Here is a 27862-nt window from a genome sequence, read left to right as displayed (position 1 = left end):
CTGCTCAGGTGTTATGATAGCCCAGGTTGCTCTAATAGTGGCTTTTAGCTCTTCTGAATTGTTGGGTCTGGTGTATTGCATCTTCTTCTTCACAATACCCCATAGATTTTCTATGGGGTTAAGGTCAGGAGAGTTTGCTGGCCAATTAAGAACAGGGATACCATGGTCCTTCAACCAGGTACTGGTAGCTTTGGCACTGTGTGCAGGTGCCAAGTCCTGTTGGAAAATGAAATCTGCATCTCCAAAAAGTTGGTCAGCTGCAGGAAGCATGAAGTGCTCTAAAACTTCCTGGTATGTGGCTGCGTTGACCCTGGACCTCAGAAAACACAATGGACCAACACCAGCAGATGACATGGCACCCCAAACCATCACTGACTGTGGAAACTTTACACTGGACTTCAAGCAACGTGCATGAAGTGCCTCTCTTCTTTTCCTCCAGACTCTGGGACCTTGATTTCCAAAAGAAATGCAAAATTTACTTTCATCAGAGAACATGACTTTGGTCCTGTTTCTCTTTAGCCCAGGCAAGACGCTTCTGACGCTGTCTGTGGTTCAAGAGTGGCTTGACACAAGGAATGCGACAGCAGAAACCCATGTCTTTCATACGTCTGTGTGTGGTGGTTCTTGAAGCACTCACTCCAGCTGCAGTCCACTCTTTGTGAATCTCCCCCACATTTTTGAAGGGGTTTTGTTTCACAATCCTCTCCAGGGTGCGGTTATCTCTCTTGCTTGTACACTTTTTTCGACCACATCTTTTCCTTCCCTTCGCCTCTCTATTAATGTGCTTGGACACTGAGCTCTGTGAACAGCCAGCCTCTTTAGCGATGACCTTTTGTGTCTTGCCCTCCTTGTGCAAGGTGTCGATGGTCGTCTTTTGGACAACTGTCAAGTCAGCAGTCTTCCCCATGATTGTGTAGCCTATAGAACTAGACTGAAAGACCATTTATAGGCTTTTGCAGGTGGTTTGAGTTAATTAGCTGATTAGAGTGTGGCACCAGGGGCCATCAATTTTGAACCTTTTCACAATATTCTAATTTTCTGATATGATGAATTTGAGATTTTCATTTGTTGTCATTTGTAATCATCAAAATTAAACAAAATAAACATCTGAAATATATGAGTTTGTATGTAATGTATGAATATAATATACAAGTTTCACTTTTTAAATGGAATTACTGAAATCAATCTACTTTTTCATGATATTCTAATTTTATGACCAGCACCTGTAGTTATTATCACAATAACTTAAGATTTGGGCTACTATCATTAAACAACAATGAGCTTCCTGAAGAACAGGCTCAATTTATGCACAAAATTTTTGTTTCCTTCCTCCACTCTCCAGCTCTGCACTTGCAGTTGCAATAATTCTCCTTCTTAGCAGCCCCTGACCAGTCTGAACATTTTCCACCCTGACGTGGGATTCATTTTCTTGTTTCATTTCCAGGGTTTAGTTTAAAAAGGCAAGGAAAAATGCAAATTGTGCAACGGAACTGTTTTAAATCCAAAATGTGCAGTGAAATGAAAAGTTCAGTAGCAAAAAACAATTATAAAGATAAGTATCCCAAGTCTGCATATTTCCAGATACAAAAAAGTTGCGTCTTGCATATCTTTGGATATACTCCGTATCTTTTATAAATACGGAAAAAATACAGGTTGTACAGTATCTAACAAGATTTCAACCCTTTTTGTTGAGTGGGAAGTTAGTATAACAGTTGGGCTCGAGGATACAGTGATATTATATGACAGCACTGTTAAAAAAAAAATACAGATAATGTCAGAAAGGAACCAGCAGCTGTTAATGAGAACAACTTTTCTTACCACAAATGAAAATTTCAGCTAAATTTCAAAAGGCTTAAACTTAATCCTGACTCTTCCTCCTAATTTGTTATTTATACTTGATATTTGCCAAGTTCACCACCTGTTACAAATGTAAAAACCATCACATGTCTAAATAAAATAACACAGACTGTAAAAACTTTGGGAGACATTTTAGCTTAGAAGTGCGACATCATTTGTAAAAGCTGTGCCTGCTTGACAAAAAGATCATTTCAATTGCACTTATGTGCCAGGCCAACATAAACTTTTGTGAGAAATCAAGTATCAGGAAAAGGTGATGTCTATGAAAGTTTTCCATTCGTAAAATATGTCTCTCTTGTGTGTTAATGAAGAGTAAGTTGATAAAAAAAGGCACAAATTCACACAAGGTGGGACTGCTGCAATACCTTCTCAGGTATTGCAATCATTAGGATATATGTTTGTTTATTTATGTTTTTGCATTTAGGGGACCATTTTTTTGGTATCAGCAGCTTATCACTTCATCAAACATATCTCTGATGAAGTTTGGAACATGTTTAACCAGATGGCCAGAAAACATAGCGTTAAATAGTAAAACTGGAATATTTCAGCCCTACAAATATATGAGCAGATAGCATTAACTTATACCATCAAGGAGATTTACAAATTCTCTCTAGAAGAGAAAAGAGTTTTACTGACTTTTTGGAGATGCAATTAGAGATCAGTGTCAATACCTTATCTTGTGGTATCAGTAGAGACATTGTCAGGCATTATTCATTATTTTGTTATTCTCTCTTTGCAACAATTTTGGAAAATACATGAGACCGATGGTTTTGTGCGACTAAATTTTCTCATCATGGCAGGAGAGAAAAAAAATTTCCAGCAGCAACTCATTCTAGTCAGGGGACCATGGCCTCATTTTGGTGGAATATGATGGGTCACTTTATATCAGTTTTAATGCAAATAGGTAACGTCAAGTTTTTCATTTGTTTGATGTTGAATAAATAAAACTAATGATTATTTTTAGGAAATACCAGCTGGTTACAACAGGAGTCTCTCAATTCTGTGTATTTTTACACTGAAATAAAATGAAAGGCTTGGGCTTTGTGTCAACTTTTTTATTTAGCTAAAAAGAGAAATACAAAGAAAGATTTAAGAAATGTGCAATGTAGTAAAATCTTGGCCAGAAGTGATCGTGACTTGTTAAGTTGAATGCTTAGAAATTATAAGTTTAAGTTTCTAAATTCCACATGAACAACTTGAGTTTTAAGACAAAGAAGAAATAATGACTTTTGCAAATGTAAAACCTCAGTTATCATTGTATTTAATTGCACTAAAACTCTTTAGTGGTCCCTGCAAAAGGAAAAACTGTTATTTTGAAAAGCGGTTCAGTTTCTTGTTTTTTTTTTTTACTAAAAAAATAAATCCTGGAATACAAAATTATGATATATAGTGTATGCTATAGTTATAAATCACCCCTGTTGTTTCTTCCTAACAGGAAATTGGATGCATGGATAAAAAAACAGAACTGTCTGAATATGTATTGCCATGAACCAATCTATACTTTTTAACAGTCAGATTTTTAGAAAAGAAAGAACTTTACCAAACTATATAGTCCTCAGAACAGGTGGGATACTTGTATTTCTTTTATTTATGCTTTTCTGTTTATATATGCCTAAATGAAGGTCAAATTTTTCTCAGTGAGAACACTTTAATGCAGGGTTTTTACAGTATGTCTATGTCACAGGAATCGCTTTGGAAAATCCGAAGTGTTATAATGAGCTTAATTGATTTTCTAAACCAAGAGTAGAAAAAGGTATAAATAATAGGGTTTAGACAGGAGTTAAAGTCAAATAAAAATATCACAAAAGCAGTGGATGAGGCATTAAGTAAGCATCTTGGCCTGTAAGTATGACACAGAATGCTGGTAACAGACATATCAGGAACACAACTACTACAACCCCGAGGGACCCGGCTACTTAACCTCAGATTTCTTAACATTTACAGAACCATGAAGAGTCAATCCTGCAGTGTGAGAGTGTATAGCTCGAATCTGAGAAACTGCCACCACAAATATTCTGAGATACAAAACTACTATTATAGTGATGGGTACTATAAAGGTAAAAATAAGATCTACCATACCAGCAATGTAATTAATGACAATGACACATTCACCTAAGCAGGAGTTAAATATGCCAGGTTGTTTGAAGTTCTCCATCAGATTAACACTGCATGAAAAGTGGGATTTTCGTCAATATGCGGCACTGTAGATTGTCGTGGAACTTCAGGTTAGCGGCAGTTTACGACAATTTGCAGGCTTCGCCGAAAACTCCCGTAAATTGTCAGAAATTGACGTGGACTCTCTTAGGCAGTGTTCCCCCCATGGAATTCTAGGGGAGGCTTTAACATGTAAATGAACATGCTGTGAGCTATACAAATGCAAACCAGGGTTGCAGGGGGGGTTTTACCCCAAGTGACATCTTTCTGGGTAAGAAAATCTCTGATACAAAGAGATCAGGCTCAGTATAGCCTCTTACATTTTAGCTTGAATTGATTTATTTAATTAAAGTATAGAGACCAAAACAGATCTTTAGCTGAAAGAGCAATACATTTAGAGCAGTAATTATAAAAAAAAAAATTGCATTTAAGATAAAAAATAAAATGTCTGTCAATATGCTCAATTCACAATTACTTAAGTGGAAAAGTTTCAAGAAATGAGTCTGAGATGATTTACTTTATAACATGGCGCATTATCCTGTTGGAAGTAGCCATGAGAAGATTGGTACACTGTGGTCATAAGGTCCGGCCAGGTCAAGATCCGCAATTGCAATCGCACCAAACAGGAAAAAGAACATCGACAAATTCCGGTTCGTCAAATTAAAATATAGCAGCAACAGATCGGTGACTAGAAATTATAGCACAATTCTTATATATATATATATAAAAAAAAAAACTAACACCGTTTATTTAAATGATTGGATCCAAACTATTGGTTATTCACAAACGAGGAAGCAGATTTCTCATCTCCATCAAAATATTTATTTTATACCGAGGGACTTAAACTTTAATCAAATCCATTCAAAAGAAACTTCTTATTACAGGAATGAAAAGAGATGCTGAGTTTGGAAGTAGTGAACAAGTTCATTAAAAAAAAAGCAGTTTTGAATTATCCTTATCCCCGTTACAAAAATCTACAAAAATATATATATATATATATTTGGGCAGAAACTGAACATATGCTGGATGATGGTGGGATTTTTTTAATATGTCATATTAAATTAAGCGCTCACAGGGTTCATACAGGAATGAGTGACTCTAATTTAATGCTATTTTAATGCTATTTGAAATGATTTTAATGCCATCAACAAGAACCATGTACACAAGTTATTAGTGTACATGAAATATGAAGGAGCTGCAAGCAGAGTTCCATGACTCCTGTATGTATGTAAACACACACATACACATACTGTATATACGTATATATATATCCTCTAGCTTTTTCTCCGCCTGGAGCGATATAATATATCTGACGAAATTGTTTTTATAAGCATTTTTTATTAAAGAATTATAAATACTTCGATAAACATATTTAAATAATTTTAGTGCCAATTAAGGCCTTGATTAAAAAAAAAAAAAAAAGAATGATTTTTTAATTATTTTTATTGATCCGCGGACACCCTGGTTCATCTCGCGCATGCTCTGTACGATCTCCAAGAAACTCAGAGCGGCGGGGCTGGATCCACAGTGGAGGATGGATGCTTTGCTTTGTGCAGGCGGTCTGGAGCGGAGAATGGGGGATTTCGGGGTAAAACTCCTCTTGGACGCGATGGCGACTCTGCATCGAACAAGACGAACTCAAAGAAGAGATGCTAGCCGTAAATATATGTTCGATTACTGCCTGCTAAGCTAAAAGCGGCCTAGCCTGAGCTACGGCTAATAGCGGCTAATAGTAGCCTTGCAAGAACAAGCTTTATTAAAGTGTATTTTTTGTGATTTACAGGAAGCAGTACGCCGTCTCAACAACTCGGAGACTAATTGCAGGTGCTATGAACCGGAGCAAGGGTAAGATTTAAAGAATATGCTTTCATTCTGCGGTAAAAGGAAATGGATACCGATCATAGCTTTACATTTTGTTTTCACAGGCCTCCTATTTGCTCGGAGCCATCTCGGCAAGTCCAGATTTGCACGATGTTGATAAAGACGACATTGTGTGTAAGTGACTTGTTTTAATGTATTCTCCTTCCTTGTTACTGTGACTTGCATTTGATTTTTTATTTATACCACTCTCATTTAATTGTTTTCCAGCTGCCTGTAAGACGTATTTTCAGACGGTACGCAGGAGCTTCAGATATACGCAGCCAGCCAACACGCTGCGTGCGGAGGCTATCTGCTCGGAGTCGGGCCAGAAGAAAGAGGGTAAGACTTTATTTGGTGACTATTTTTCAGGTGCATTGATAGATGTGTTGTGTCCATTCGCAGTGCGCTGATTCATTGTTTTTTTTTCAGCTGCTGAAAGCGAGGCAGAGTGTGCTAGCAGATGAGGAAGTGGAACTCTGGAAGTCCGCCTTCCTCAGCGGTGTCTCTGGATGGATTGTACGGTCGCCGACATTTCGTAGGCCGGATCCCTCTGAACTCTGTGTTAAGCTGCAGTCCCGGTTAGAAGCGATGCCGAAGTACAGGGCCACGCACAGTAGGCGTCTGCACATCGGACCTGCCTCGGAGGGAATGCTGCCAGTTACCTCCAACCCCGAGGAAGCAAACGGACCGTTCACGGACTTTTAATTTTTAGAAACGCATGTGTTTGGATACGCGTTGTATATAGTTGTGTGTGTTTTAATAAAGCTCTTTCTTTGCATAAAAAGCTTCCTGGCAAATCTTCATTTCCTGTATAAATTCATTCATGTCCTTGATGGTAGCATAATAATTGTGTAGTAGTGTAGGATAACATAAACACACACCATATGAATGAATAAATATATGAATGAATAAATATATGAATGAATAAATAAATATATATATATATGAATAAATATATATATGTAAATTTATATGTAAATATATATATATGCCAACCAATCACGAGCGACTTTACTTGTTTAAAAAGAAGTGGTTCCGTCCAATACTCAGTAAGAAAATTAAAGCCTGGCGTGGCCACGTGTGGTTTTGCTGCCAATCACGAGCGATTTTACTTGTTTGAGAATAGTGGTTTCAGCCAATACTGAGAAGGTTATTCAAGCCAGACCTGGCCAGCCGCCCGGGTTTGCTGTATTCATATGCTAATTAGGGCCATTAGTACAGCTGATCGCTCTCCACATACGTCATGGTACGTTTCCGACAATTTGTGGCACGACAAACGCGGACAAGCACGGGTTGCAAATTGTCGGAAACTGACGAAAATCAGGCAGATCTGCAGGAGTTTACGGGGTTTAGGGGGACGAAAATCTCACTTTTCATGCAGTGTAAAGCTCTGAAACACCACAGACCAGGTCCAACACAGGGAAACACATATTTGCACTTTCTTCTGTGTTATTTTAATATTGTAATGTAGGGGGTAACATATAGCTACGTAACGATCAATAGATATCATCACCAAGGTTCCTATTGAGGCAGTGGTAAAAACATAAGCCGGATAGTGTAATATGACACAGAAACTGTCACCCAGAAGCCAGCAGCCATTTAACAGAACAATTTGAGAGGACATGAGGAGACCAATAAAGAAATCAGAGACAGCCAGAGAAAGAAGGAGCAGGTTGGTGGGAGAGTGGAGCTGCCTGTGGAGAAAAACAAAAGCAGATTTACCTTTTCTAGTCGGTGTAATCCTTCATTTTTTGTAGAAAAGCATATTTGCTGTAGTACAAAACCCAAACTAATTTACAGCAGTTCCAATCATTATTGTTAAATTTGCTAACTCATTTGAAACCTGAAGTGTGAGATAGTGTCATGATGGGTTCACTGATGAGACCCAGTAATGCAGAACACCACGGAGACGGAAACAAGAGTAAAAGTTTTAACAATGTTTATTGTACACAAGCACATGGAATAATGTCAGGAACTGGTTCAGACCTGGGGACTGGTTCACTGGAGTCTGTGTAGATAACAGAGCAGTTAGCTTTGAAAGCAATTGGGTTTGGGTTTTGTGATGTTCAGGTTTATACCTTGAGGGTTCCGGTTTGAGCTCAGAGAGAGGAACTGTTGGGTCCAGAGAAGGTTTGTTTCAGCAGAGTCCGATAACTGCTTCAGCGTCATACTTCTGAAGAGGGAGCAGACCTTGGCTTTGGGTTTCCAGCTCTTAATCCAGAACTGCATGGGAAATCCAGAGAGGAGTCTTCGGGTTTGGCTCAGAGGGCAGGCTCGGCAGTCTAAGCTCATCCAGAGCTCACAGAGAAAAACTGGTTTCCTGGAAACAGAGACACAAAAGGATTAGAATCCTAGCAGGACTCAGAGAGCAATAAAAGATTCTCAGAAGGTTCTTTGGCTCAGGTGCTAACCAACTAGATTCAACACTGCGGCGTCGAGGCAAGGTCTGAAGACAGCTTTTATACTGTGGATCCTCTGATGATGGAACGAGCCTCAGGTGCGTCGAAGGGTCGGCTCAGGAGGATCCACGGCAGACTCTGCTGGAGGAAGGTGGTACTTCTCCAGCTCCCAACAGTACCCCCCCTCAACGACCGCCTCTTGGCGGTCCAGAAGATGTCGATGGCAGAGAGCGCTCATACTCCTCGATCAATGAAGGATCGAGGATGTAGGAGCCAGAAACCCACCGGCGATCCTCCGGACCGTAGCCCTCCCAATCGACGAGGTACTGCCAACCGCAACCTCGCTGACGGGAGTCCACGATCCGGCGGACGGTGAAGGCAGGATGTCCATCGACTTCCAGGGCGGGTGGAGGGGAGTCGGAAGGTGGGCACAAGGGACTCGAGATGACTGGTTTAACCTGGGAGACGTGGAACGTGGGATGGATGCGGAGAGTCGGAGGAAGTTGTAGACGTATGGCTGAGGGGTTGATGACCTGGGTAATCCTGTATGGACCAATGTATCTGGGTGAAAGCTTGCGGGGGATGTCCCGCGTGGATAGCCATACCTCCTGTCCAACTGAGTACACTGGGGCAGGACGTCTCCTAGAGTCGTCAAAGCGTTTGGTTGTCTCGGAGGAGCAATTGAGAGTGGCGATGGTTTCTCTCCAGATGCCCTGGCAGCGACGGATGTGTTGGTTGACGGACTGGACTGAGATCTCTCTTTCGTCTGCGGGGAAAAGAGGTGGTTGGTAGCCAAGACTGATCTGAAATGGAGATTGTCCGGTGGACGCTGATTTGAGGGAATTGTGGGCGTATTCTATCCAAGTGATGTACTGGCTCCAATCGGTGGGGTTACTAGACGTCAAGCAGCGAAGGGTAGACTCGAGCTGTTGATTCATTCGTTCTGTTTGTCCGTTTGACTGTGGATGATAGCCGGAGGTTAGCGAGGACTTACAATTGAGAGCAGAGCAGAAGGCCTTCTAGACTTGGGAGATGAATTGAGGTCCGCGATCTGAAAGGATCTCCTGGGGGATTCCATGTAATCGGAAGACGTGTTTAATCAGGAGCTGGGCGGTTTGGAAAGCCGTGGGAAGTTTTCTAAGAGGGATCAGATGACAGGACTTTGAAAATCGGTCGACAATGGTGAAGATTGTGGACATACCTCGGGAGATGGGTAGACCAGTGACGAAGTCGATAGCGATATGGGACCAAGGACGCGAGGGGACTGGGAGAGGATGCAGCAGACCTGAAGGTGGTTGGTGAGAGGCTTTGTTTCTGGCGCAGGTAGCACAAGCCAAGACATACTCCTTGACATCTTTATGCAGGGTAGGCCACCAGAAACGTCTAGAGATTAAAGCCACTGTTCTGCTCACCCCCGGATGAGCAGAGAATTTGGCAGCATTCATCCACTGTATCAGGCGAGATCTAACAGAAGAGGGGACATATGTTCGGTTAGCAGGTCCGTTACCTGGGTCAGGTTCAGAAGCCAGGGCTGAGTTTTATAAGATCGGTGATCTCCCATGTAACTACTCCAACAGTGCAGGATGCGGGTAGGACAGGTTCAGGCGTCTCGGAATGATCAACGGAGTAAAGACGAGAGAGAGAGTCGGGTTTGACGTTCTTGGATCTGGGTCTGTAAGAAATGATGAGGTTGAAGCGAGAGAAAAATAGGGATCACCTTGATTGGCGAGGGTTGGCTTGTTTGGCTGATTGGATGTAAGCTAGATTCTTGTGATCAGTCCAAACAAGAATCGGGTGCTCAGCTCCTTCCAACCAGTGTCTCCATTCCTCCAATGCCAGTTTTATGGCCAAGAGTTCTCGGTCTCCAACATCGTAGTTTTGCTCTGCGGAGGAAAGTCTACGAGAAAAATAGGCACATGGATGAACCTTTTGATCTGAGTCAAGTCTTTGTGATAAAACAGCTCCCACTCCAGAGTCGGAAGCGTCAACTTCGAGGATGAATTGTTTAGCTGGATCGGGTTGGATTAGCACTGGAGCTCTGGAAAACAAAGTTTTAAGTTTAACAAATGCAGCTTGCGCCTCGGGGGTCCATTGGAAGGTTCTTTTGACTGATGTGAGGGAAGTTAGTGGAAGAGCTGTTTGACTGTAATTTCTGATGAATCTTCGGTAAAAATTGGCGAAACCCAGGAATCTCTGTAACTGCTTTCGATTTTCGGGTACTGGCCAATCCAAGACTGCTTTTATCTTATCTTCTGAAGGTTTAATCTGCCCACCCTTGAGCACAAACCCCAAAAAGGTGACTGAAGACTGATGAAACTCGCATTTTTCGGCTTTGACGAAAAGTTTATTTTCCAGTAGTCTTTGTAACACTAGGCGGACATGTTTCTTGTGATCAGAATGGTTCTTGGAATAAATGAGTATGTCATCAATGTAAACGAACACGAATACATTCAGGAAGTCTCTGAAAACGTCATTAACTAGGGCTTGGAAAAATGCAGGGGCGTTAGTTAGACCAAAAGGCATGACCAAATATTCAAACTGGCCCAAGGGAGTTTTAAAGGCTGTTTTCCACTCATCTCCGTCTTGAATCCTGAGAAGGTGATAAGCATTCCTCAAGTCAAGTTTGGTAAAGGCAGTAGCCCCTTGAACGGGTTCAAAAGCTGAAGCGAGTAGTGGGAGAGGGTACTTATTTTTAATGGTTATTTGGTTAAGGCCTCTGTAATCTACACAGGGTCTTAGAGAACCGTCCTTCTTGCCAACGAAAAAGAACCCTGCACCCAACGGAGAAGAAGAAGGGCGAATTATTCAGGCAGCTAAAGACTCATTAATGTATTTTTCCATGGTTTCTCGTTCAGGTTTGGAAATGTTATAAAGTCTGCTGCTGGGAAGGGGTGCTCCAGGTAATAGCTCAATAGCACAGTCATATGGTCTGTGTGGTGGAAGGGACGTAGCACTGACCTTACTGAAGACAGGAGCCAAATCATGGTACTCGGAAGGGACAGAAGTAAGGTCAGGAGAGTCCATCTCCCCCCCACCTCTAGGGGACCCCACAGCGGGAGCTGCCGAATGGAGGCATGTTTCATGACAAAGAGTTGACCAGGATTCCACATGACGATCAGTCCAGTTAATATGGGGATTATGTTTCTCCAACCATTCAAAACCAAGCACCAGAGGGGAACATGCGGAGGGAAAAACAAAAAATGTTATGGTTTTGCGATGATTACCTGAGATAAGTAGCTCGAGAGGTTGGGTTTGATGGCTGACCTGGTGGAGTTTCTTCCCATCGATAGCAGAGACACGAAGAGGCTGGGTTAGAGGAACGGTTTCAATTTGAAGCTGCTGGACAAGATTAGAGTCAATTAAATTTCGTTCACAGCCTGAATCGATGAAGGCAGAAAAAGAGAGGTTCTGATCTGAGAAGAATAAAGTGGCAGGGAGCATCAGACGAGGAGATTTTTCAGAGTTAACATGGCCCGTCCGACTCCTCGGAACCTCTGACGGGCCCTGTCTTTTGATTTAGCAGGGCACGAAGCGATGAAATGACCACTTTCACCACAGTAGATGCACAGTTTGCTCAAAAAACGTCTTTGTCTTTCCTCAGGAGTCAGCCTAGTATGTCCGACCTGCATGGGTTCGGTTTCTGTGGGAGCAGAAAAAACAGTCACATTATTTGAAGCAGGGGCAGAGGCAAAAGAACCCTGAATCCTAGACTTGGAGTTATTTCTAGCTCGGATCCTGTTATCCAGCTTAATTTTCAGGCGGATTAATTCCTCCAGCGTTGCAGGTTCGTCGAGGGTTGCGAGTTTATCCTTTATGTTTTCGTTCAAAGCCATGAAATAAGCCCCCTTTAAAGCACTTTGGTTCGTACCGGAAGCTGCAGCTTTTACCCGGAAGTTAATGGAAAACTCCGGCACTGAAGAACTTCCCTGTTTAAGGTTAAAAAGAGCACGAGAGTCAATCGTTTGATCAGTTTCTTGGTTGAATACTTGAGAAAATTCAGAGATAAAATCGGTGTATTGACAATTGAGGCTTTCGTCAGAGGCAAACCTTGCCTGAGCCCATTCCAGGGCTCTCCCAGTCAATAGAGACAAAATAAAGGTTATTTTCACATGATCTGTGGAAAAACTGCCAGGAGAGTTTAGAAAAATTAAACTGCATTGAAACAAGAATCCCTTGCAGTCCTTTATATTACCAGAAAATTTCTCCGGTAAACTTGGGCGGAAACCAGGTGATGACGTCACTGCCGGTGACCTCGGAGGCGTAACTGGACCCGGAAATGGTTGCGCTGCCGACGTGGCGTTAGCTCTGTTTAAGTGGTTAGCATTGTTTTGAACTACTTGGTTTTGTAAGTCAATGTGGGTGTTTAACCCACTGAGAGCTTGAACATGTCCATGGATTTGAGCCTCCCGCTCCTCCAATAGACGACGAAGGTGGTCTGCTGGGCCTTGTGTTTGGCCGCAGTGTTCTGTCATGATGGGTTCACTGATGAGACGCAGTAATGCAGAACACCACGGAGACGGAAACAAGAGTAAAAGTTTTAACAATGATTATTGTACACAAGCACATGGAATAATGTCAGGAACTGGTTCAGACTTGGGGACTGGTTCACTGGAGTCTGTGTAGATAACAGAGCAGTTAGCTTTGAGAGCAATTGGGTTTGGGTTTTGTGATGTTCAGGTTTATACCTTGAGGGTTCCGGTTTGAGCTCAGAGAGAGGAACTGTTGGGTCCAGAGAAGGTTTGTTTCAGCAGAGTCCGATAACTGCTTCAGCATCTTACTTCTGAAGAGGGAGCAGACCTTGGCTTTGGGTTTCTAGCTCTTAATCCAGAACTGCATGGGAAATCCAGAGAGGAGTCTTCGGGTTTGGCTCAGAGGGCAGGCTCGGCAGTCTAAGCTCATCCAGAGCTCACAGAGAAAAACTGGTTTCCTGGAAACAGAGACACAAAAGGATTAGAATCCTAGCAGGACTCAGAGAGCAATAAAAGATTCTCAGAAGGTTCTTTGGCTCAGGTGCTAACCAACTAGATTCAACACTGCGGCGTCAAGGCAAGGTCTGAAGACAGCTTTTATACTGTGGATCCTCTGATGATGGAACGAGCCTCAGGTGCGTCGAAGGGTCGGCTCAGGAGGATCCACGGCGGACTCTCCTGGAGGAAGGTGATACTTCTCCAGCTCCCAACAGATAGAGATGATGACCAGCAGATTTAGAGATGAGGTGAGTAGAGAGATGGAAAACACCATAATGCAGATTACTATAGTTTCAAAGTAAGTACGTTTTGATCTGCTGCATGAAGTGTTAAAGAGTTGTGAAAGCAGAGCTCAGTATCCTCCATTATCAAGGGGCAGCAGCTCCTGGATACTGATGAGGCTCTATCAGCTGATATAACTGACTGGTCTGCTTATTCTCAACCTCCCATTTCTGTCCCCATGGAAAGCCATGTGCTAACATGTTTTTACATCTTAAATAATAATAATTTAGCTTTATTAACCTCACACTGTAAAACTTTACCTCTTTGTCCGTCAATCGGGGTTTGCTCAAAAAGCCAGAGTGCAGGCTGTGGGGAACGAACCCAGTACTTGCAACCTGTTGTGTGGTGTAAACTAATGTTATTACATGATGTAAATGGTGCTGCCACCAGGGGGCAGACCATGGTCTTATGTTGATTGAAAGCTGCATTAAGACAGCAGAGTTAGAGTTAAGCTATGTGTGCATTTGAGCTGGAAGCATGATAATAAAAGGGCTCCGTTTCGACCCAAACCAGGCATCCTTGTGTGTATGAATCCAACACAAGATGGTGTCAGAAGTGGTCCTGGTTTGTGGACACCGGTGAAAAGTCAGTTTTGCATTCGGCTAACGACAATGGACGGGGGAGACACACGGGAAGAAGCCCGACCCGTAGCAGCAGCAGCAGCTCCTGTAATGGCGGCTCCACCCGCGGCAACTTTCACCATCAGACCACCGGAACCTTTCGATTTCGCAAACCCCAGGAGAGGGAAAAGTGGATCAGACGGTTTGAGGGCTTCAGAATTGCAAGTAATCTGAATAATTCGACCGATGCTAATCAAGTGAACACGTTAGTTTACTGCATGGGGAATGAGGCTGACGATATGCTAAGAGGACTAGACCTGTCTGATGTGCAGCGCCAGCAGTATGATGCAGTCAAAAATGCATTTGATAGACATTTTGTCCCCAGAAAGAATGTGATCTATGAACGTGCAAAATTTAACAAGCGAGTACAGCAGCTAGCAGAGCCAGTTGACTCATTCATCATGGATTTGTACGCACTCGCGGAGAACTGTGAATACGGTGCACTTCACTATGAACTTTTGAGAGATAGACTCATTGTGGGTCTCAGAGATTCGTCAATGTCAGAGAGGATGCAGCTCGACAAAGATCTCACACTAACCAAAGCTATCACAATTGTGAGGCAGTCCGAAGAAATAAAGCGGCAACAGACTGACCTGCGATGTGAAAGTAATGTGAGCAAGACGGCAATGGACGCGGTACACACCAGACAGTTCAAGCCAAATAAGTTCAAAAATAAAGAACAAAAACAGCTGAAATTCCAAAAACCTCACTATGCTAAACAAGACAATAAAACATGCTATAAATGTGGAAAAGCACCAGCACATCCTGCAGCCCAGTGCCCAGCTAAAAATGCGGAATGTCACAACTGCGGCAGACGCGGTCACTACAGTAAAGCGTGTAAGTCCAAAAGTGCTGTAAAATGAAGTGGCTTAGAGTGCAGATGGACTTTTCTTAGGTGAGCTTGATCAAGGAGACGATCCGTGGCTCGCAGACATTGATGTGAGAGACACTAATGTGAGGTTCAAGTTGGATTCAGGGGCAGATGTCACTGCTATTTCAGAGCAGACATACAAGAACTTAAAACAGACAAATGAACATTTGGATAAAGCTGAGAAACCACTGTTTGGTCCAGGTGGTAATGCGCTCAATGTGTTAGGCTCGACAACAGAGACTATTTCATACGCTGACAGAGACAATCTACGTGGTCAGAAATCTGCGCATGGCATTGTTGAGCAGAACAGCATCTGTGAGACTTAAGCTGATAGCAAGAGTGGACAGTATTTACCAAGAGACAGTGGAAAGGACTTCCCCGAAACTGTGTGAAGGGCTTGGACTTGTTCAAAAACCCTACACCATCAAGTTGAAGCCTGGGTGGGGATTGTAACAGCCTGATGCTAAGCCTTTCTCACTCAAAGTGCCGAGGCGTGTCCCACTACCTCTCATGGGTAAAGTTAAAGAAGAGCTGGAGAGGATGGAAAAGCTAGGAGTGATCATTTGTGTGGAAGAGCCCACAGACTGGTGTTGTGGCATGGTAGTAGCATGTAAAAAGGACAAGCAAAAGGTGCATATCTGTGTCAACATGACACCACTGAACGAGTCAGTGTGTCGTGAGAGATACATTCTGTCCTCAGTAGACCAGACACTAGGCATACTCACAGGAGCACAGTATTTTTCAAAACTAGATGCAAATATGGGATTTTGGCAAATACCTCTATCTAAAGAATCTGCTCTCCTCACCACGTTTATAACACCATTTGGTAGATATAATTTCAACCGCCTGCCATTTGGTATTTCCAGTGTGCCTGAACATTTTCAGAATATGATGCTGACGGAGGTGACAGCAGGCCTTGAGGAAGTCGTGTGTCACTTGGACGATATCCTGGTTTGGCCAGGCTGCATGCGGTTCTACAGAAAGCGGAGCAGGAAGGTGTCACTCTTAATATGTCAAAGTGTGAGTTCAGCAAGAGACAAGTCAAGTTTCTGGGTTTTGTCGTCTCATCGGATGAAATGAGCCCCGACCCAGACAAAACCAAGGCTGTTCAGGACATGAAAGAGCCTAGTAATGTGAGTGAGCTCAGGAGCTTCCTTGGTATGGTTAACCAACTACGGAAGTTCATCCCAACTCTTTCTGAAAAAGACAAACCACTGAGAGATTTGCTCGCAACTAAAAACATGTGGTACTGGGGGCACGAACAACAAAAAGCATTTTGTAGCCTGAAGCAAGAATTGTCGTCTACTCCAGTGCTACAACTCTATGATCCGAATAAACTTCAGAAGATCTCTGCTGTATATGATGTATATGGTGCTGCCACCAGGGGGCAGACCATGGTCTTATGTTGATTGAAAGCTGCATTAAGACAGAGGAGTTAGAGTTAAGCTATGTGTGCATTTGAGCTGGAAGCATGATAATAAAAGGGCTCCGTTTGGACTCAAACCAGTCATTCTTGTGTGTATGAACCCAACACAACAGTTGTTGTCTAAGCTGTGTATTGAAATCGAGCTGACGTTTTGGGAGAGTATAAGTCCACATCTTAAAAACAAAGCTTTACACAGGATTTACTTTGACACCCTGAGCCACATATTCTTGTGCAGTTGAATGTGGTGACTCTGGGCCTAGGGGTACCTGGCTCCGTACCATCAAGAGGGTCCTGCATGCATGGCTAACATATTTGCATCACTATCGCTCGCACAGCAGACAAACACAACTTTATAGTCTTTGGCCATATAATTTGTGGATGAACAACGTTTGTAACATATGGATTACTCTTTGAGTAGACTCCTCTCGTCCAGTGATTTTATTCTGAAGCCTTCCCATTTGGTGAGAAAGTATGACTTTTGGTGAATGGGACACAGCTTGTTTGGACTGGCAGAGGTAGTTTTTGTCATGATTTTTGTTAGCTTCAAAAAATTGTGAGTTCATATGGGACAAAAAATGAATCTGACACACCAAGGGATTTTCAAACACACATTTCAGCACCTTTCTGCTCCCCACCAGAACAGCAGAGTCTTTTATTAACAGATCACAAGCAAATGGGTGGGTCTTAGGACAGAAGACCCTGTAATGATTGTCTAGCTGGATGCAGGTCATAAAACAGCATGACCCTGCTTTATGACCAACTGGCTGGAGGCAGGTCATAAAGTGAAATGATCCTGAAATGACCCTGTAATGTCTGACTGGCTGGAAGCAGGACTTCAATGTTTCATATGCACGCACATTAACTTTATAATCATCATTAAATAAACCTAACAATTTTCTTAAGAGATCTGACCCACATGCAGTAAACCACTTAGAGAACTAGGCTAAAAGATTGAACAGGTGTATTGATAAAACCAGCGGGGTAGGATTCAGGAAACACAGTGAACTGGTGAACCGGAACTGGAAGAGGGAAGGGAAGTATCAGTGGTTAGTTCAGGATCCATGGGGACTTTGAACGATGATTTGGAGAGACAGAGAAAACGGCACTCACGTTAGTGGAGAGAACTTTCCTCCCAGAATCCAGTCGGTGTGGGTTTTTCCAGAGGTTGAGACTCGTTGGAGAGTGGACAGGTATAGACTTGGTTAGACCCAGAGGAGCTATTGAGAAGACTGTCACTTGGAAATCCAGGAGGACTTGAACAGAACTTGTGGAGGTTTATCCCCTGCTCAGTGTGAGACTAAAACAATCCTTCCAAGGGGAGAAGGCCAAAAATCCAGCTTGCAGAAAGGCTTCCCAAAACTGGCAAACACTCTGGCGTCTAGGTAGTGACAGTCCATGGCTCAAATAGTCCTCAGTGATGAGTCAACCAGCCGCGGTGTGTGAGAGGACCAACGAGGACAGGGCACCCCCTGGAGGTGGAGGGAGAGAAAGACACAAAAACACAACCCACACAAACTGGATTCCTAACAGTTTTGATGTTGTCACTGGTTTTGCCAATCTCTGTTTTATTTACTGCAATATGGACTTGCTTTGTTTTATTTGCACCCTGTCAAACTTAGTAGGTGCCTTATGGCCGTGTGATACCAATCTAAGGTCTGTTTTAATTTTCACATTTCCAAGTACGAGAAGGGAGGATAGACAACATCATTATAAGTCTTGAAAGGTTCAGTTTAGGCAACTGGACGTGAACTGGGTGCTACTTCGCGTCCAGTTGCCTAAACTGAACCTTTCAAGCTAGACTGTGACCAGGATGACAGAGAACCTTCACATATAAAAATCATTATCCTTTTTGTATTATGACCTTTGTTTGACCCATGACTCTTGCAGGTTGCATGGGAGCTTCTCAACTATTGGGTTTATTCCCTTAGAGTTGTCAATAAAACTAAAACCTGATAAGTAGTTTTCATCTTCTGCATAACTGCCTCATAAAAAGATCAGCTAGCTCTTGTAATAAATTAGTCTAGATGAGTCTTTATTAGAGAGTGTCAGGATTGTTTATTAGCATGTAAAGAGGGATGCTTTTATTACCTTAGCCGAACCCCGTTTTTTGTCTATGTCTATATTCTTTGGGTTTCTTTGGGTTCCTTTTTTTTTTACAGGGTCCTGTCTGGCAATGTGGTAATAAGAATAATTGTCTTGATGCCAAAAAGAGCCTAACAGATTTTACTTTCACAAGTGTAGCAGTATGGCAATTGCCATATTGCTCCACTTGTTTCATGCATATAAATTGCTTTATTATAATTATACAGGGAGTTTTAAAGTTTATATGGGCACTGCAATGTAAAAAGAGCAGAAAAACAGAAGAAGAAAAAGAAAAAAAAAGAGAAAAGATGAGAGAAAGAGGAGATAGAAAGGAGACAATGACAAAACATTTTCAGTCTGCTTCATCACCTGTAACGAGATGAAAAAAGAACAGCACAACCGAAAGACATGGTACGAGACATACAATAAAGCAACACCTTGAAACTATCGCTAAAGCAGTATTATGAATGTGGGCTTTCTGTATGGAAGTGAATCTCTGAGTACCTGGAGCCAAGCACCTGTAATTGTTTGTGAGGGTGCACTTGTGCATATAAAGTTTATCCATAGATAAAATGCTCAATACTGGTTGTGGAGAGCCGAAGAGGCGCACCACCCAGAGCACTGAGTCCAGCGCCGGGTGACCCAAAGCCCCAGGCGCCCAAAGGGACCCCAAGAGCGAAGGCACCAAGGAGGGGCCAGCCCCGGAAATCAGACCCCCACCAAGGGAGGAGGAGAGACAGCTTCGAGGAAGCCCCCCAGCCACCGGGGAGCCGCGGGGACGAGTCCGCAGACTCCACTGGCAGCCAGCCACTTCAGGAAGTGAGTCCTGGGCCCCAGGGATCCGAGGACCCAGGGGCACCCAACCCCCAGACAGGAGCCCCAGCAAGGCCCCGGCCGGCCGGGGCCCACAGAGAGGCCGCCAGGAATGAGCTAGTAGCCACCCGGGCATCCACCCCCAAGACCCCGAGCTCCACCAGTGCACCGGCGAGCCCCGACGCCAGCCAGCGGAGGAAGAGCAGGATGGGGGGAATGTGCTCCGCACTTAGCAGAGACTTGAGATGTATTAGGGAGAGAATTATAATAATTAAATTAGATCATGTTAAAACGTAGGTCTTTTGACCGAGAATAAATTGAAGGTCTTTGGACAGAGGTAGGTCTTCGGACCGAGGATAACTTGAAGGTCTTGTATAAAATTAATAGACCGAGGACAATTTTAGGTACCGAGAATAATGTAGGCCTCTTATAGGCCGAGGTAGGTCTTTCTAGACCAAGAATTAAATGTAGGCCTTTTATACTGATTAAATAGGCCAACATAGGTCTTTCTAGACCAAGGAGTGTTGCAACAAAATAGTAAGAGAACACAAAAAACTGAAATAATTATGAGCACTCAAAATAAAGAAAAAAATAAGAAAAAAAATATTTCATGATATAATATAACATATAACATAATGAAAAGAATAACTGAAGAAAATCCACTGCTGCTCTATTTACGAATAAACATCTTTCTTTTCTCTTATACTTTTCTGCTTCAGCTGTTGTGGGGCGCGGGCTCTTCTCCAACGGCACCATCAAGCACCTCCAGCCTGTATCCCAATTTACCTGCTGCCCTCTGCTTCACCTCCACCTTATCAAACCAAGGCTACATATCCTTTCCTAAATGAGGTTGACTTTTATTACCCTGGGTCTCAGATAGTTGAACCAGAGGAGGAAGATGATGGGGGCGAATTATTTGACCCCCAACCAGACTCACAACCAGACTCCATCCCCTGACATGAGAGTTGACTTGGAGCTCGTCTACCTGGCTGTGTGTTTCCTGGACCGGGCCACCGTTCACAGCCGCTTTTTGTATCTCTGCTTCTGTCTCCTTGAACCCCAGTCGGCCTTGGCAGATGACCACTCTCACTGAGCCTGGTTCTGCTGGAGGTTTCTTACTGTTAAAAGGGAGTTTTTCCTCTCCACTGTCGCTACAAGCATGCTTAGTGTGAGGGATTGCTGAAAAGTCAATGAGTCGATGCAATCAACTGGTTTTCCTTAGATAGAAAACTTTGAATCAATTTGACTGTATGATCTGGTGAACTGTAAAGTGCATTTAGATGTTATGAATTGGTGTTACATAAATGAGCTGAACTGAACTTACCAAACTGCCACTGAACAGTTCAAAAGGTTCTCCACACAGCTCCCACACAGATCAGTACAGCACTACAAATAATGGTTGCTGCTACATCTGTGGCAAACCTGATCACCGGGTCAGAAATTGTCCACACAAGAACAGTGGGGGCAGAGGAGGACGTGGCAGAGGATCAGCTCACGGGGGACTACCACCCTACCATGGAAACCAGGGAGGACAATAAGGAGGCTACAACCACAGGGGCAGAGGCCATTCTCGGTAAAGGGGATGTCAGACACCGAAGGGAGGCTACTCCACCTGACTAGTGAGGGAGCCATTGGAGCAGACCCTGGTTCAACAGACCAGAAGTAACACGCACACACACAAAGTAAATTTCAAAGACATTAGATTCCTGATATTTTTTTTATTTATCACTTTGGTGTGTTGATGATCTCATGTTTGAACTGATATTCCTTTCTCACTTAATAATGGATATTCAATAACTACAAAACTCAATAACAGTTTGGTTAGTTTTTAATTAGTTTTCTCTAATATACTGTATAATACCATAGCCAAATTTTCTGCCTTCCTCTTATCTCCAGAGGACATAAAATTATGGGCTAGGAAGCCAAAAAATCAGTTGATGCTCCATTCCAACATCTTATGATATATTTTATGATATATGATCTTGTTGAAAAAGCATGGTCATGACCTGTTCTCAGCTCAGGAACTAGGACCCGTATGATATCTGGTTGTTCAATAGGTTTGCCTAAATAAAAGATTTAGATATGACTTATCAATATATTCCTGCAAAAAGGTTTGATGTTGCAGGGGCAGGTAATGAAAAGTGCTGGGAAAAATTGTTCTTGTTCTGATGCAAGTTTGTTTCAGCCTTTATCCAGTCTCATGTAGAGGGGCTGGTCATATCACAGGCTATTGGTATTAAAATAGGGACAGTTATCAAGGTAGAGTGAATACACAAACTTGAAGAGGGGGGCTTGCAGGAAAACTGAAATTTTCTGCCCCCTCACTCTAGACAAGGGTGAAATATACACTATATTGCCAAAAGTATTTGCTCACCTGCCTTGACTCACATATGAGCTTAAGTGACATCCCGTTCCTAATCCATAGGGTTCAATATGACGTCGGTCCACCCTTTGCAGCTAGAACAGCTTCAACTCTTCTGGGAAGGCTGTCCACAAGGTTTAGGAGTGTGTTTATGGGAATTTTTGACCATTCTTCCAGAAGCGCATTTGTGAGGTCGCACACTGATGTTGGACGAGAAGGCCTGGCTCTCAGTCTCCGCTCTAATTCATCCCAAAGGTGTTCTATCGGGTTGAGGTCAGGACTCTGTGCAGGCCAGTCAAGTTCATCCACACCAGACTCTGTCATCCATGTCTTTATGGACCTTGCTTTGTGCACTGGTGCACAGTCATGTTGGAAGAGGAAGGGGCCAGCTCCAAACTGTTCCCACAAAGTTGGGAGCATGGAATTGTCCAAAATGTCTTGGTATGCTGAAGCATTCAGAGTTCCTTTCACTGGAACTAAGGGGCCAAGCCCAGCTCCTGAAAAACAACCCCACACCATAATCCCCCCTCCACCAAACTTTACACTTGGCACAATGCAGTCAGACAAGTACCGTTCTCCTGGCAACCGCCAAACCCAGACCCGTCCATCAGATTGCCAGATGGAGAAGCGCGATTCGTCACTCCAGAGAACGCGTCTCCACTGCTCTAGAGTCCAGTGGCGGCGTGCTTTACACCACCGCATCCGACGCTTTGCATTGCACTTGGTGATGTATGGCTTGGATGCAGCTGCTCGACCATGGAAACCCATTCCATGAAGCTCTCTGCGCACTGTTCTTGAGCTAATCTGAAGGCCACATGAAGTTTGGAGGTCTGTAGTGATTGACTCTGCAGAAAGTTGGCGACCTCTTCGCACTATGCGCGTCAGCATCCGCTGACCCCGCTCCGTCAGTTTACGTGGCCTACCACTTCGTGGCTGAGTTGCTGTCGTTCCCAAACACTTCCATTTTCTTATAATACAGCTGACAGTTGACTGTGGAATATTTGGGAGCGAGGAAATTTCACGACTGGATTTGTTGCACAGGTGGCATCCTATCACAGTTCCACGCTGGAATTCACTGAGCTCCTGAGAGCGACCCATTCTTTCACAAATGTTTGTAAAAACAGTCTGCATGCCTAGGTGCTTGAATTTATACACCTGTGGCCATGGAAGTGATTGGAACACCTGATTCCAATAATTTGGATGGGTGAGCAAATACTTTTGGCAATATAGTGTATATAACATGCCCTTTAAGGTGCTTAAGACTCCCTCATGTTATGAACGGAAGGCAGCTATTGTGAAATGTTTATCTGGCTTGAGAAAAATTCATGCCCTTGATTAACTGAATTAGTTTTTCTCCAAATATTCGCATGTAATAAAGTTATTTACACTGGGTGTGTGTGTGTGTGTTGGGAGTTGTTGTACAAATGTATGTACCTAGCTTGCCCCAGTCAGAGGTTTTTCTCTCTGTCTGCAGACATAAAAATAAACTTAAGCCTCAGAAACTGAGACTTCGGGCAATTCTTTAAAGGAATTTAAAGAATTGCCCGAAGTCTCAGTTTCTCCACAACTTCACAAACTTCAAACTTGTGAATATAACAACCAGATTCTTCACCAGATTGACAGTTATTGCCTAGATACTACAATAGTTTGACATACAATGCTGCCATGCATTTGATCATTGCTTTTGGACAGAAAACTTTGAAGTTTTCAAGGAGGGGCCAGCCACCGCAATGCCGGAGCCCCCGGGAGCCGCGGGGATGAGTCCGCGGGCTCCGCCCGCAGCCAGCCACCCTGAAGTGAATCCGGCCTTTGGCCCCAGCGATCCGAGGCCAGAGGGGCGCCCTATCCCTGGGAAGGAGCCCCAGCCAGGCCCCGGCCGGCCGGACCCCACAGAGAAGCCGCCAGGAATGAGTCAGTAGACACCCGGGCATCCACCCCCAAACCCCAAGCTCCACCAGTGCACCGTGAGCCCAGGCGCCAGCCAGCCAAGGGAGAGCAGGACGGGGGAATGGGCTCGGCACTTGGCGGAGACTTGAGATGTGCTTGGGAGAGGGGGCAGTTCAGACCCCAACCTGGAAGAAAAAAAAAAAAAACTCACATTCTCAATCACGCCTTCCCACCCTAGTGCCCTACGCACATTCACACATTCTCATTTGGGGAGAGCAGAAGTGACAGCCCCGCCACCGGCAGGCCACCCAGGCCCCCCTGCCAAGCCCACGGACCAGGTGGCTTGCTCTTCCTCCAGGCCCCAGACTCCGGGCGGCAGCCGGGGAACAGGGGTGTGAGCAGACCCCGATCCTCCCTGCGCCTGCTCGAATGTGGTGTTTTTGCGTGTTGCTCTCAGGTGTAATTAAAACTGGGAGTACCAAAAGGGGGTGTCCAGCACAGTCCACCCCCCTCTGGAAAATAGGCGGTGCCAGCGCACCCCCCCAATCGACAACCCAGAAACCTAAATGCGAAAGGGGATGGGGGGAGCCCCCCCGGGTACCCTTAACCCCCCCCAGAAAAGGCCCTACATAGATGTGTGTTGTGAAACCAACACCCTCCATTCCTGTGCATCCCCCCAAAAAAGGGGACATAACTCTGCCCGCACACACCATGCAGAACCCTCAACCCGGAAGAAGATTCCACCAGGGGACGGCACAGGCCAGGACCGAGACAGGGAGCCAGACTGAAAGCCCTTATATTCATGCGTTATGCAAAACCCTGAAGGGGTAAGCATCTGACATAAGGTGTTAATGTCCATTCCCTCCCAGCACAACATGCCCAGAAAACCTCCAGCACACCAGAGGCCCCGGCAGGGCTGGACAGCAGGGCGTACACCGGCCCAGACCCCAAGCAGCACTCCCCACAGAACCCGAACCCCTGCCGCCCTGCCGGGGCACCCGCCCGAGGACAACACGCCCCAGGGACCCCAGACCCTCGGACCCACCCTGCAGCAGCACAGCTACCAAGCTAGTAGCCCACGTCCACCACCACAGAACTCTCCGAAAGCACCGCAAGCACCGACGTAGGATGCCCCGCGGTGTCCCAAGCCCCGCCCCGATGGAGGTAACAGACATCGGGGCCAGACCTGCCAGGCACCCCACTCCGAGCACCCCCTCGAGCCCCCCTCGACCCAAGGACCCCCGAACCAGCCCCCGCGCCCCGCAGGACGCACCCCACAGCCCCCCACTACGCTAAGTGATGGAGCCAATCAAGGGAGCCCAGAGAGATCGGTCTGATGGGGATGCAGATGCTGTCTCAAGATTAATATGATCCAACAAAAGATCTTTGTACTGATTGATGCTGAGTTTATCCTTACTTTTCCAATTCATGAGGATAGTTTTCTTTGCCATACATAATGCAGTAAAGGCCATGCAAACTGATTTTTTTCCCCCAGAGAGCTTCCCTCAAAGTCACCCAGCAAGCAAACTGTCTCACGTATCATCCAGCTTAGTCACTGTCTTATATAATTTAGACAGTAGTTTGGGGGGGGGTTAGCTTAGGGACTCTGATATATTAGTTGGAATTTGTAAACCTCCATTCATATGCTTAAATTTGTTTCTAATTACAGCTTTAATTTGCTCATATTCTTTAATTATCCAGAACGGAAAGTTTATCATGTTATTGTTTTGTAGAATGTCAGGGTTATTCCAGATGGGTTTACGTCTGCACAGGATAAGTGATGACTTCGTTATTTTAAGAAATTCCCACCATGATATCAGGGAAGAGGTGATGTTAATATTTTTTTAAACATGAGTGCCGCTTGATATTAGAGCTAATAAACGGAAAATCTGAAATTATGATATTACAGCATAGTTCCTGTTCTGTGTCTATCCAGGGCTCATCTAAGGGATTATGTGTTATCCATTTAGAGATGTATTGTAATCTATTTGCTAAGTAGTAGTTGTGGAAGTTAGGTAAATCTAGTCCCCCTCTGTCTTTAGTTTTCTGTAGTGTCTTTAAGCTGATACGAGGGGGTTTGTCCTTCTAAAGAAATTTAGAAAATTTAAACAAGTCGGGTGATGGTTTATTTGGGATCATTGAAAATAGGTAGTTCATTCTAGGTAAGACCATCATTTTAATTGAGGCTACCCTACCTGTAAGGGAGATCGGAAGTGATTTCGATCTTTCTAGGTCCTATTCTATCTTTTTTTAAAGCGGAATGTGGTTAAGTTTTGGTAACTCCGCTAATTTAGATAACTCAGTAATTACCAAATATTTGATATTTCCTGATTGCATTTGCAGACCTCAGGGATTCTGTAGAGACCAATTAATTGGAAGTACTATAGGTTTAGACCAATTTAGTATTCTGAACGATTCTAGTAATTTAATTACTTGAGAGAGGCAAGTGTTTGAGTGCTGGAGATAAAGTAATACATCATCTGTGTAAAGACTAATTTTATGTTATTTTCATGCCTTTTACACCTTTAACCCCATTGGTTTGTGTGACTGTAGCAGCTAGAGGCTCAATGAAAATGGCAAAAAGTGAGGGGGAGAGCGGGCATCCCTGCCTGGTGCCTCTCTGGAGACAAAAGCAGGAAAATGTTTGATTATTTGTCCTGCCACAGGCTGTTGGGAAGCTGTATAATATTTTTAACCAGTTTGTAAAGGAATTGCCAAAGCCACATTTATGTAGAGTAGCAAATAAAAAATTCTAGTTTACTCTATCAAATGCTTTTTCTGCATCTAAAGACAATATGTAGGATTTTATATTTTTACTGTAGGAATAATCTATTAAATTAAGCAGTCTGTGTGTGTTAATGAAACCAGTTTGATCTGGGTGGATTATGAGAGGAGTGACTTTATCTTTTAATTTTGCTAAAGCTTTACAGATTATTTTAATATCCACATTAATTAAGGATATGGGACAATAGTTGGTCAGAAACATAGGATCTTTGCCTGGCTTAAGCAGGAGACTAATGGTGGCAGAATTCATATTAACTGGACATTTGCCATTATCTTGAGTTTCCTGCAGCAATTTGTGGAACGATGGGGCCAAAATGTTCTTCAAACCAAGTACTCTGTAGTTTTCTTTTACACCTGAATAGTTTATTTTTGTTTCTTTTTTTATTTTAAAAAATGGATTCCAGTATAATAAAATACACTCCAATTTTAGGGGTATCATCAAACCGGACAGATGGACCCAGAATTAAGGCGAGTCAGACAGTGTGTCATAAAACGGGACAGATGGACCCAGTATTCAAGGTGAGACAGCCAGTAGGAAAATTCAAAACATTTATTAAAACAAAACAGAAACGAAGCGCATAGTTGTGGATCCACGGCTCACGGCAGCTGCAGGAGGTGGACGGGGCACCACTCAATCACTGACAATCTCTGGTGCAAAGTGTAAGTGACCACGATCATCTGACATAAGATGTAATCTCAGCAAGTCACTCACCTAGTTTGACAGTTCAGCCCATCTCCCTAGAGAGGGGTGCGGTTCAGCGGATGGGTTGACAACCAAATGCGACGTGTGTCGCCCAGAGTGTCCCAGATGCTGCAGCCCCGGGGAAGTTGCAGGAGGCCGATCCAGGTCGGGAAAGACAGAGCAGGCAGAAACAGTTCAGGAATCCAGAAAACCTCTGCTCTGTCAGAGGTTTCCACCCAAACAGAAACAGCAGGATCAGACTTCCAGGAATCCACAGAGCCTTCAGGCAGGTACAGAGTCCAGAGTCAGACAGGTGCAAAAGCGTGCCCACACAGACACGCACACGAGCAGACAGGCAGGCTCAGATGCAGACGGGCAGGTTAAGTGGTAGAGGGAAGCAGAGATGAGACGTTTCAACACAAATATGTATCTTAAGTTTTTCAGCTGATCTTAGGCACTCCAAGTTCATATGATCAGTCCACACAAGAAACAGAACCACCCTCCAACCATTGTCTCCACTGCCCCAAAGCTAACTTTAATGCCAGGACTTAACGGACACCCGCATCATAATTCCTCTCTGCCAGACTTATGGGAATAAAACTGACAGGATCAGAAGACAAGATAAACACGAAACCTCTCAACCCAGTGGCCGCCAGGTACCAGGACATTAACTGGGGAATACACTAAAAACCAAACAGACGAACTGAAAGAAAATAATGATCTGATGCCGATCACTCGAGCTGAACCCAAAATAAAGCAATAGATGCAGGTGATTGAGATGAGTGATAATTAGAAAACCAGGCAGAGTTAGGCAGG

The 27862-nt window shown here is 43.9% G+C and overlaps 1 long non-coding RNA gene and 1 pseudogene across 1 annotated transcript; both read right to left on the bottom strand.

Annotated features, from left to right (window-relative positions):
- LOC119794052 overlaps positions 1-27862 on the bottom strand; it is a 46155-nt pseudogene that overhangs the window by 11882 nt on the left and 6411 nt on the right.
- On the bottom strand, positions 7841-8439 carry LOC119794053. Its single transcript, XR_005282178.1, has 3 exons — positions 8283-8439; positions 7950-8191; positions 7841-7879 (listed from the first exon to the last, which is right to left on the bottom strand). It is a non-coding gene; the product is annotated as an uncharacterized LOC119794053 (long non-coding RNA).

The sequence above is a fragment of the Cyprinodon tularosa genome, unplaced genomic scaffold (genome assembly GCF_016077235.1).
Source record: "Cyprinodon tularosa strain WSP-4 unplaced genomic scaffold, ASM1607723v1 ctg467, whole genome shotgun sequence".
Lineage (NCBI taxonomy): Eukaryota > Metazoa > Chordata > Actinopteri > Cyprinodontiformes > Cyprinodontidae > Cyprinodon > Cyprinodon tularosa.
The sequence above is the reverse complement of the archived record's forward strand: the minus strand, read 5'-3'. Positions and strand labels throughout refer to the sequence as shown.